Genomic DNA, 12,856 nt, shown 5'->3' on the forward strand with positions numbered 1-12,856 from the left:
CTTTTCAACATTACTTAAACCACTTTTAACGTTTATTACTACAGCGAAGTTGACGTTTTTGCGTCGAGCTGTATATAAGGTGTGCGGAAGAGAGTAATTTATCAGTTCAAAGTGTGCACGCGGTGAAGAAAAAAAGTATAGAAAATGGAGCGTGATCGGAATAGAAAAACTTCCGAATACGAGAAGTGTAAGGATTGCGGAGTGTACCACAAGCCGATAGCTGTGGTCGAGCCTCGTCCAAGGGGGACTCAAACACCTTCCGTCCTCCCTCGTAATCGTGAAAGGCGTTAAAGACTCTAAATTCGGTTGAAACAATTTTTAACATTTATTATACATTAATTTAACTTTTCATGATTGTAAGGCATCCTTGTGAGATAAGTATTCACGTGTGTCATACGTATCTTTTGTTTTTGCAGCAGTAGTTTGTAAATAAGAGTAAAACAACCTCGTGAGAGAAATATTCACGGGTGTCAAACTCATTATATGGAGTCGCTATGTTATCTCTTGTGAGAATTGTTTATGCTGCAGTAGTTTGTAAATAAGAGTAATACATCCTCGTGAGAGAAATATTCACGGGTGTCAAACTCATTATATGGAGTCGCTATGATATCTCTTGTACGATTTGTTTATGCCGCGGTAGTTTATACTACATCTATCAAACACCTATCGACCGATATTCGGTTACTCGGGAGAAGAATTATGTTTCAAAATTATAAATTTGGAGTATGTTTGAAAAGATAACCTTGTAGAGCGGTCACATAGATTTGCACCACATCTAAGGGACGTACTATAAAAATGTGTCGGAGGCTGGGACCGTCTCAAGTCTTCTACAGTTTGTGAGAGTTAGAAAAAATGGCTCAGTTATACACTATCGAAATCAACGAGATCGAGCAGTTGATGAGGGCTCTGATGGACCGGATCGCCGTCCTGCACAGTGCGGTATATCATTTTGAAGAGGCGACGAGGATTGTGCAGCAACAACACGTGCTGCACAATTTCCGAGTTGATTACGATGTGCATGGGCGTGAAAACGGGGTGATACTGACATCGCTGTAAGTATTGATATTTGATATTACGTATGACAGATTTAATCTTCATCCTATACTATTTTGTTTTTATTTTGCTTGTAGGCAGGATATACGGGGACACTTGTTATCGGTGTACTGCTCGTTGGACATTTTAATTACACAGTTCCAACAGATGGAAAGTGATGTGGCGCGCACCGCGGTAGTATTGCAGGCGGTGGCGGAAGCGCTTTCTGCGGACGATGTGCAACCGTAAGTATTACATTCGATAAGTATCATACTTAATATTTTCAGATTATTAATAGAATTTTTCTGTTTCAGATGATGGTCCCGCGATTTTTTATTATATTATCATATTTTTTTATTATATTGTCATAGTTTTTATATTATTATTTTACACTATGTACACACATACACACCCATATGTATAGTACACATTTTATAATAAATATTTTTTTTTACAAATATATTATTTGTGGCGGCTCACCGCCACACCGCTGCACTGACGCGGTATAATACGCCGCGGCGCCGCTACGTGCCGCAGGCCGTCTACGATTATGAGCTTGCGGAGACACCGCCAGGTTGCGCAGGCGGTGAAGAGCTTTCTCGCGATCAAGCTTCGATCGAAGGGATATAAAAGAGCTGCTCCGCAGATCTTTCCTCACTCACTCGCCCCAAGGCGAGCTCTCTCCAGGGCCCTTGAACTGAGTCGTACTCTTCCTCGGCAGAATCTAACCAGAGACACATAGTCTCACAGTTTTTCACACGCTGCCTCGCAAGGCGCGTAGAAAGAAAACAGAGTCCCAGCATCGGCCGCACATTTCAACCAAGCGGCCCGCGGATACTCCACTTTCGCCGTCACCTCCTCAGTCTCTAGCTTGGAAATTGATTCCACTAGAGTTCTGCGTCCGGTTGACTCGACCACCAAGGGACACTCTTGCACAAGGCGACATCCGAGTTCGGAGACCTCTCTCTCCTCGGTACACGGAGCAATCCGTAATACCGAGAGCCGAGACGGTTGCAGTTACCAGCGCACCAGAGACTCGTTCCGTGGCAGTACAGACTTTGCCGCTCAGAGCCTGCTCAGAGAGCAGTTGTCAGACGGAAGACCATTTCCCGAACGGAGTTCCACCGACGCCGGGAAAGGGGCTGCAACGAGCTAACTTAATTGAACCGTCCTTTTTAGGACCCGTTCAAAACACTAAGACGCGGCCGGTAATCTCTTACCGCGCCCGTCAATTTTTCTTTTAACTCTCGGCCTTACACATTTGCCGAGAAAGCGCCTCTGGCGCAATCAATTAACTCAAACAAAAACTTGTACATATACTCTATTTCTCTGACGAGGAAAATAAATTATATTTTTCCAAGAAATTGGTTTCATACTTTCAACCAAGTCGAACACAATCTATTGGGCAATACGCCCTATATTATTGTAATTTTTTTTTTAGCCTCCTCCTATCCTTGCGTTATACTTAATATTATATACCGATCAAAAGAATTATGCATGCATGCATGCATGCACGCTATTATAACTCATTATTATAATTCCGATTTTATATTTTACCGCTGATAATTTATTTTAAAGTATAATAGATATTCATTTTCTAAATTACTGTTTTAAATACATTAAAAATATGTAGATGATATTGTCTGATTTGAACGCTTACTCTTTATATAATAAAGACTCAACTAAAATTCTAACGTTTAACCTACATGATCTTTGACAAGCTGGAAGAATAGAGAATATATCAATGATATTATTTACCAATTATAAACTACTGAAATAATTAACTTTATAATTATTTGCTGCAATTTAAAGAGAAAAAAATGATAGTCACTGGTTCGCTCGTTTCCTTCTATCATGTTGTGTAACATGACGCGCGCGCTTATCTCGCAGTAGGATAGGTCAGTGGATAAGATGTGGTACAGGAAAGATGGAATAATAAAAATTAATTTAATAATAAATAATATTTATTAAAAATGATTAGATACATGGTTCATCTATCATTTAACGCTAGTCGCCATGGAAAATATTCAGCGGGTTGCACATATTCTCTATAACGTTCACATGTAACGATTACAGATTTCATCATCAACACCATTTATCTAACGCTGTTTGCCATATAAAATAATCGTCTTTGCAATAATAGTAATCATGATATGATAATTCCCACACAAATTCAATTTGCTCGTTAATACCTCTTGTATGAATCCAATCATCTATCCAAAAGAGTGATACATGGAAACACAGGTGACACCAATTGTATGGATTTTTCACATTTGCTAGTAACTGGTGACTATTGCAGATAATTTTTTTCCATACGTAACATAACTCTGTTCAGGCTTTCTCACTTGGTGTTTATTACAACATTTATAGCATAATTTATATGCTCGACCGGCGTAGTTGTAGGTGTACCACTCACTGATTAGCGTCTGAGATTAATAACCAAAGGGTAATTCTTCTTCCGTACACCTTCTTAGAACTGCCATTTCCCCCGGTGAGACAGTCTCAGGACAAGAGAAGATGAATAGATTTCTGTTTAGATTGTTGTACAAATCGCCTTGGGTATTATATCTTGATAATAGTTGTTCATAGTCATGCCGATCCTCTGCATACGTTTCCTCCAGGTCACGAATGAATTTCGGTGGAAGCGCGAGGTCCCTGAGATGCGGTGTAGATTTTATGTTTGTGTTTATAAGTTTGCGTGCAAGCTCGGTGAGACTTTTCGGCTGATGTTTGTTCATAATAAATCTAAAACAATTTATAAACAATATGATATCATTATTATAAAAAATTAATAAAAAATTATAATTTATAGAAAATATTTTTTTATTTACCTATTGCAATTTGCACAGAGTGCAATCTTTAACATATGGCGCGGGCCCGTCGATGTGGTCGCGCTGCCACGGTTGATTGTGATGCTCGTTGCACCGACGGTATCTCCGCACTTCCGGATCCACTCTTATATGTTCCGGAAGTTTCTCCCACACTTGGTTCACAAAGCGAGCAAACTTGCTCACAAGAAGCACCTTCGGCACGAATTTTAATGCCTCCGCCGACAGGCTCAGGAAGTCGCGTTCGTTCGAAATCGCGATGAACATTTCGACTGATGGTTCCTATTCTTTTCCGCGAACTTTTTATACCCGCTCGTTGCACACGACACTATTTAAAAACATCGATGATGTCACGCAAATTGAAATCTGGCAACATGGCGCCTAAAAGTGGCTGCCTAAGGGCCTATGATCTAAAAATAGCAATGATGTCACACAAATTGAAATCTGGCAACAAGGCGCTGCCTAAAACTTGTGTAAACAATCCTTATCACCCCCTCCATTATATTTTCTAAAAATAGCGATGATGTAATTTCTACAGGCGCTCTACTTTGATGCGTAGATAAAACCTGCACGAACCTGCAAAGGATATAAACAATTCTCGGAACTATAAATTATTTTTGTATAAACAATCCTTATCTCTCTATGACTCATACTTATATAAACAATCCTTATCTTATCTTTTCCAGGAATTGATGTAATCTGATACCTTCCCCTCTCCTCCTCACCTTCCTCGTCACCTCCTCCACTCCAAAAGTGCTGACGCAGTGTAATCCGATACCCTTTGTATAAACAATCCTTATCTCTATATGACTCATGTTTATATAAACAATCCTTATCTTATCTCTTCCAGGAATCCTTATCTCTTCCTGGAATTTATGTAATCCGATACCTTCCCCTCTCCCCTGCACCTCCCTTGTCACCCCCTCCACTCCAAATTTACCCCCTCTCCTCCAGAATTACCCCCTCCACCTCAACCTCTTCCCCTCTTCACCCGCGCACCTCCTCAGATGCCTGAGTTCGATCTCCCATAGCTATACTACTAACTTTCTAAAATTTAATTTTTCATGTGTTTTTAATGTGTTTTAACTACTCTAGTAATAATCGCAACGATTATTCAAGTCCGTCATAATTGAAACATTGTAAACTCAAAATTAGTAAAAATGCACGCGATCAATCGATCAATAAGTTATGATGGTACGTATATATGCTGTCATTACCCACTGAGCCGCGTCTATCCCTGCAAAGTATGTCGCGCAACCCGTCGTACTGCCCAATATGTATATGCAACACCCTGTATACTCCATTCTTCACAAATATCTTTGAAAACTTGAGATATAAGGCTGACTCGTGTCGGTGTTCAAGTTCTTGCATTCCAAGATCTATTGATTCTAGAGTGAGGTTTTCAAAGTCAATATAGTGCACTGTTATACCTAAAAATTCTTTCGTATTGTATGGATCAGTCCATATATCCGAAGTAAGAGACAAATTCTTGATGCTTGACAAGACAGCTTTAATTTTGCTTTGTATAACATGATATTTATCATCCAAACGGGTTGTAATTGTTTTTCTGCTAGGAATTTTGTATAGTGGTGCTGCTACTTTCATAACTGTTCTAAAACCTTCATTATCAACAATTGAGAAGGGTTGATGATCTTTAGCAATCATATATACAATATTGTTAGTAAGCTGAGCAGTTATAGTTCCTCCATCTAGAAATAAAGAATTTTTTGAAATTTAAGCATCACAACATTCGTATGCAAATCAAAAATTGAAAATTTAATGTTGATGCTTATTTTTGTAATAAAATTTTATCCACATCTTTGAATCCTATTCATGTGTACATACATACATATTACACATGAATATATAAACATATATATATGAATATAAAATAGAATATAAACATTTATATATAAATATAAAAACATGAGTATATAAAGAGTAAAAACAATAAGAATATCCCAATTTTGTTTGAAGAAAAACAATTTTAAATTTTAAGCTTATGAATTGTAAATTAAATACTAATTGTCCACATACTACATACGTGTGTTTACAAACCCTGTATTATTTATTTGATAGCATAATACCATCACTTGAAAACTTAAATTTATTATAGATTAAAATAAGTACAAATTGTAAATACCTGCATATGAATTTATTTTATTGAAAGCTGCAGTAATAGAGGCTGCAGGGGCAAGCTTTTTTTTAGTTTTACTGTTCGAAATTAGATTAGAAATCACATCATTGTTATTGAGTTCTGAGTCTGATGTTGACGTAAGTGAAGATTGTGAAGGTAATACTACATTGATATCTTCTGAGTTACTGGTAGAAGGCACGTTGTGTAAGTCTGGATCATCAATATCAATGTTGTCATTGTCATCTCGATTTTCTGAATAAGAAATTTTTTTTTGGAGTGGATGTTTGGTAATTGTGTCCTCATGTTTTCTCTTCATATGATTAATTAAATTGGTTGTGTTTCCATAATGTTTGTATATGGAATGACACAAATGACAACGTGAAGATATACTGTCAATCCTTTGAAAGTATTCTCTTATCCCCTCACATTGCTTTCGTTTTCTTGATGTTTTATTATTCATTGTTTATAGATATGTTATTTGCATTTATCTAAAAACAACAATATAACTTTAAAGGCTGGTTACCATCAACAAACGTGACGCATAATTATTATCAATCTCAAAATGAACGCTTTTACTAGATTTATATTGACTGAATTATATCTTGTGTATATCTTTTTGTTAATCAAGAAAAAAATAATCTAATAAATTCAATTTTTGTGGCAAACAATTTTTGTAATAAACATTGAAACATTCTAATCTCACTCATATAACTGATATTTTTAATTACATAACCAATTTTTAGTTCTTGTTTCTTGTATATGTTCAAATATAACTTTAGACTTAAGAGACTTTTCAATATAACTATTTGAGCTAATAAGATTAATCATAATTTTATCATTGCTATATTATTTATATTTAACTTACAAAAACACCTTTTTTACATTCTAAATAATTGTTCTTATTCAACCTTTAACCTTTTTCTATGTATGACGACCGATATCCTATGCGACATGCGAGAGTTTGTTTTTTGTTTTATAATGACTTTTGTTTTATAATGGCCATATGGGTGAATTTCCACTGAACGCATTACGCGTTGCATCACAAATTATGGCTTCAGTAGACCAGCGCGATGACGCGACATCACGCAACGCGCGATAATCCAATGAGCATATAGCTTTCACCTTCCACGATCGAAAAGCTGTATGCTCAATTGGGTTATCGCGCGTCGCGTGTCGCGTCATCGCGCTGGTCTGCTGGAGCCATTAGCCAATCAAAACATCCTATTTTATTGCATCATATAAAATGATGACATGACGCGCCCAGTGAGACAGTGGGAATTCACTCATATTTTGGTGCTTAGAAATTAGAAATGAAAGCTTCTTATTGGATATCGGAAGTCGCATGTCATATCGTCAGGCACAGTGTCAATCCTGTATTATATTGCGTGCTAAAATAACGCAATCATAAAAAAGAATCGATTCTTTAAAAAAAAGAATCGATTTAGTAAGAATAAAAATTTCCAAGAATCAATAATCGATTATTTATCATCCAGAATAATCGATTTTTCAAGAATCGGGAAAGAATTTCACATTACTAATCTTTTATGAGATTTGTTTATCCCACAGTAGTTTGTAAATGGGTGTAAGATACCCTCGAGTATTTACGATGATTTTATCTTATGGAATCGCTATGATATCTGTTACGAAAATTGTTTATCCCGCAGTAGTTTATACTAGATCTATCAAACACTTATCGACCGATATACAGTTACTCGGGAGAAGAATTATGTTTCACAATTATAAATTTGGAGTATGTTTAAAAAGATAACCCCCGTAGAGCGGTCACATAGATTTGCACCACATCTATGGGATGTACATTATAAAAATGCGTTGGGGTTTTGGACGGTCACAAGTCTTCTCATATTTGAGCTGTGACATTCAATCGGTGATAGTTTCATACAATGGCCGCGTTATACACATTAGAAATTCAAGAAATCGGTGCATTACTGACATCTTTAACGGATCAAGTGGCTGTACTGCGAGGTGCAATCCATCAATTTGAGGAGGCAACGAGGCTTGTGCAGCAGCACGTGCTGCACTCTTTCAGAATTGATTATGATGTACACGGGTGTGACAACGGGTAGTTTTGGTATCGATGTAAGTATTGCTAGCTGATATGAAAGATTTATTCTTAATCTTATACTTTTTATCTTATATTTTTGATTTTGCTTGTAGGCAGGATATACGGGGAAACTTGACGACGGCTGTAAGGCTGCTGGAAATATTAACTACACGCTTTCAGCACATGCAGCATGATGCGGCACAAACAGCCGAGGTGTTGCAGGCGGTGATGGAAGCGCTTTCCGCCGGCTACTTTTTCCCGTAGGTATCTATTTTTTAAAATCTGTACTGTTATTTTAAATATATTAATGATTTTTCTCTTTTGTTACAGATGACTGATTTTTTTTATACGTATATTATTATATTATATGTGTATTATTATATGTATATTATTATATATTATTTTTATCACATTTTAATACACACACACACACACACACACACACACACACGCGCGCGCGCGCGCGCGTAAAGTACACATTTTTAAAATAAATTTTATATTTTTTTTTACATTTTAATCTAATTGTATATATATTGTGACGTGACGCTTTCCGTCGCGCTTGTCACAAGGGCACTAGCCCGGCCAAAGGGGGCGGAATTTGGAGTTGCGTCCCCCCGGTCGAGGAGGGAGCGATTTCTCCCGCTTCGACGGGTCTTGCGCTTTTATTTAATTGTTATAATCTACCGACAAACTTAGGATTTTAGCGTTAGGATGTATGGCCAATTTATCGTTTTGTGTAACTAACGTCAAGAAGAAGCGAACGGCGTGGGATTTCGAAAGATGACCTCAACAGTAAAGAGGAAGCCCGGAAAACATACGAAACCAAAGTCATGAATCGGGTCTCGCGTTGAACATTGTCATAGTAGCAGTTACCGATCCTCCAACTTTGCAGGACCGAGGTTACGGGGAAGCCCCGACAAGGTCCAGATAGAAGGAGCACGGCAGTGCAACCGGATGCCGAAAGACGTTGCCGCCATCACCGAGAGTCCAAACAAACGGTCGATGTAGCCATGGCCTGGCCAGCCGGGCAGATCGAACCGGAGGACGGCAAATTCAGAGGCCCTTATTTTGAAGTATCGGCCGTTGGCGAGCAAGAAAGCAAGGATAAACAAATGAAGAATAAACAATTGACGAGGTCGGAGCTGTTTACGATCGACAGGCGACTCAAGGAAAAATTATAAACAGAGTGCGCTGACCGATGCGTGGAGACTCGACATAGGCTAGGGGAACCTCAGAGAAACCACTGTTCGACGAGCCAGCAACCGGGAGGGAGCAGCTCCAGAGGAGGATCCCGATGAGCGTAGCCGTACCGTCTTTGTAAGGCCATCACCCAGGGTAGATATAATTTTGTAATACCGGCCAAAGCGGACGCCTCCGACACATTCAGTTACCGCTAAAGTACCGTGATTATTCTTGAGTATCGAAATAAGAAGTGCCGATATCGCTTCCCGTGAATTTCTGAGTCGGAGGTTAGCTGGCTCTGGTTACCGTAGTTATGTTACCGTAGCCCTCTTCGAGGCGCTGAGCCGTCGACAGTCCAAACGCTCGTAGTCCGAGAAAGACTTATATCGTTACCGTCTCCGTCTTACCGGAGTTATCAGTTATCGTTTGCCGGATTATATTGTTACTGTCTTTGTCTTACCGGAGTTATCAGTTACCGTTACCGTATGTTACTATTGTTTTGAGAAAATACCGTTTGATAAAGTTGATAGAGAATTCGAGTCGCGGAATTTGCGTGGAGTGCAGTGCCGTTTTGCAGCGAGAGTTTGAATTCGGCCTTGGGGCGTAACGATCAACTCGTCGCGGAAACTTGAGTGCCTCTATCGAAATTACTGTCGAGAGTACCTTTTTGTCGGCTACCGAAATTCATGTATTACCGTTGGTACGGATTTGACCTTGGAACGTCGTCTCTGGGCGAGATTCCGGATTCACGCCTCTAGAGAAATTGGACGTCTCTGGCAGGACTCCCTCTGTCTCCGTGTCTTTCGGTGTTACCGTTTTGGGGCCTGTCCTGGAGCGTCGTTTCTTGGCGGAATCTCGGAGGTCACAGTTTTGGGAGGAGACTGGAGCGTGTCTGGCAAATCTATTACCGTATCGTTCATCGTAACGTTTTTCTGAATAATGTTTTGCGTATCGTTCCGATTGCCGCTTCTGATTGTCGTTTTGCGTTCCGATCATCGTGTTTGAATATCGTTGTGCGTAACGTTTTCGGCGTTAACGGCGTTAACGTACCGTTTTGCGTATCGTTCCCGGAGTATCTTTTGGAGTGCCGCTTTAATTGCCGATTCTAAGTATCGTTTTGCGTATCGTTTCCGAATATCGTTTTGAATATCGTTTCGACTGTAGTCTTCGAGTACCGTTTCTCGAGTGTCGTTCTTGGACACCGTCTAGAGTAACGTCTTTGAAAGTATCGTTCTTGGTTATCGCTTTTGAGTATTGTTTTCTGTGACGCCTGTTTGGCAAATATGATATTTTGATTTGCGTGCGATACCAACTCTTTTAAAGAGATTCTAAAAGCTTGTTCAGCTCTGTTAATTCACGATTCTGTAATAATAAGTGTTATTAACTTTTATTGTTAAACGTGTTTTTCTGACGACATCTCCTCTCCAGAATCTCCTAGAAATCAAAAGAACTACGCCCCTCTGCCATATACTGAGCGGGGAGCGGCCGGACATATTAAAAGAATTATTGAAGTTACCGTTACCGTGGTGCGATTATACGCACCTGACGCCCATTTCCGGATACCGATTTCGCGAGTTACCGAGTCGAGCATCTATTGCCGATACCGCGAGTTACCGAATCGAGCATTTATTGCCGATACCGCGAGTTACCGAGTCGTGCATTTACTGCCGACGCCGCAATTAAAGAAAAAATGTTTGTTTTTCGTAAAGAGAATCATGCATCAATTTGTACATGTTCATGAACATTTCTCGTTCTTAGAGTTACCCGGAATCAACGGCGTGGACGTGACGAAAATCTGATTCTATCGGGGTGCTTGATTTACGTGAGTCCCCTTGCCTCTCACTTTTGGGGTTGCTAAATTTGCTAAATTTCCTAAAAAATTATGGATTTTCATGAAAAACGTGTCAGACAATTTTAATGCAGAATTTTATGTTTTTTCAGAATATGCAATGAAAAATACTACATTTTATTTAAAAAAACAAAGTTGACCTTAATATGACCTTCAATTTTACCTTCATCAAAAACTCAAGCCCACCATCTTGTGTCCCCCTCCGAACCCTACAACTTTTGTCTGAAACATTTTTCTCTAAACTCAACAGCGTTTGAAATATTCGCCTGGCTAGATTAAAATAAAACACCCTGTATATATAGCAAATCTGTAACCTTATTCGATGGAGATGAGGACACTCGGATTCAGCAAAAGCGTTTGAACGATAGTCATCATTGACTCTGTCAACTGTGTTTGAAGGTCCTGCTTGCTGCATTTCAGAAACGTCTTGTGCAACAATTGAAATGAAACAATTATTCGACTGACTGCTTTCAATTATTTCGAACTTATTGTCGTTAATAGGTAATAATATCTGAAAAAAAATGTAAAAATTTTTCAAAAAAATTAAAATAAAAAAGATTCCTTTTAATAAGAAAATGGTTTTCCAAATAATCCCAAGTAATAAAATAGTTTTGTAAAAACAATATATATAATACTAACCATGCCTTGGTTTATATCTGGTGGATTATTATATGTAATATTCATTGCATCAGTAGAGAAAGAGGGATTCTCTTTTCTCAAGCTATTTAATTGTACCTGAAGCTTGACATTGAGATCAGATAAAAGTTTTATTTTTTTTATTAATTCCTCTTTTTTTTTTATTATTTCCTTATTTTGTTGTTGAACATCGTTATATTTTTGTTTCCAAAGCTCTTCACTCTGCAATGCATCTTTTTTTAATACTTCAATAATTTGTATGTAATCCTTATTTTTTTCATGCAGTTTTGTAACTTCTTCAAAAGCTTTGTACATTTCAGATGAAACCTAATCATCTTTCTTGTCATCATCACTATGACTATTACTATCTTCAGTAATGTTAGTTTTAATTGTGTTTCTATTTTTGCTTTTATTATTTTCTATTTTCTTAGCAGCAAATGTGCTTGAACTTTCATTACAAGAAATTTTTATGCACTGAGAATTGCAGTTATTATCACTAGTGTTATGTACAATAGCTGTTAGATCAATACCACATTTCTGCAATAGTGCAGCAACGTTCTTCTGCTTACATTTCAATGCTTGTTTTGTAGAAATTCCTTTTACCTGTTGCAAACAATATCATTACAATTTGTATTATAGAAAAAATTTATAGAAGGATTTTATAAAGAATTCTATACAGAATTTATAGAATTTATATTATATCTTCTGAAATGATGGTTTCCAAAGATGAAGCACAGGTAACTGAAGCTGCTTTAACTCTTTCTGCTTTCAAAGATTTATACAATTCTTCTTGGGAGTCTTCAGACAGAATTAGTATATGAAATAATAACATAATTTTAATTTAATAATGCACACACACACACACACACACACACACACACGCGCGCGCGCGCGCACGCGTAATTAAACATCAGTATATAATTATAACAGCAAAATTATATATAAATAATACAATTAATTATATAATAATACAATTACATATCTTTAATTCGTAAAATTATTGCTGAATAATATCTACAAATATTACGTCGATTATTTGTGCTTTTTTTTATTTTGTCTACGTAAGCAATTTTTCCTTGCTTTTTTAATAAACTTTCAGGAGTAATATTGGGATGATTACTCCAAAAAAC

The sequence above is a fragment of the Linepithema humile genome, chromosome 8, assembly GCF_040581485.1.
Source record: "Linepithema humile isolate Giens D197 chromosome 8, Lhum_UNIL_v1.0, whole genome shotgun sequence".
NCBI classification, from domain to species: Eukaryota; Metazoa; Arthropoda; class Insecta; order Hymenoptera; family Formicidae; genus Linepithema; species Linepithema humile.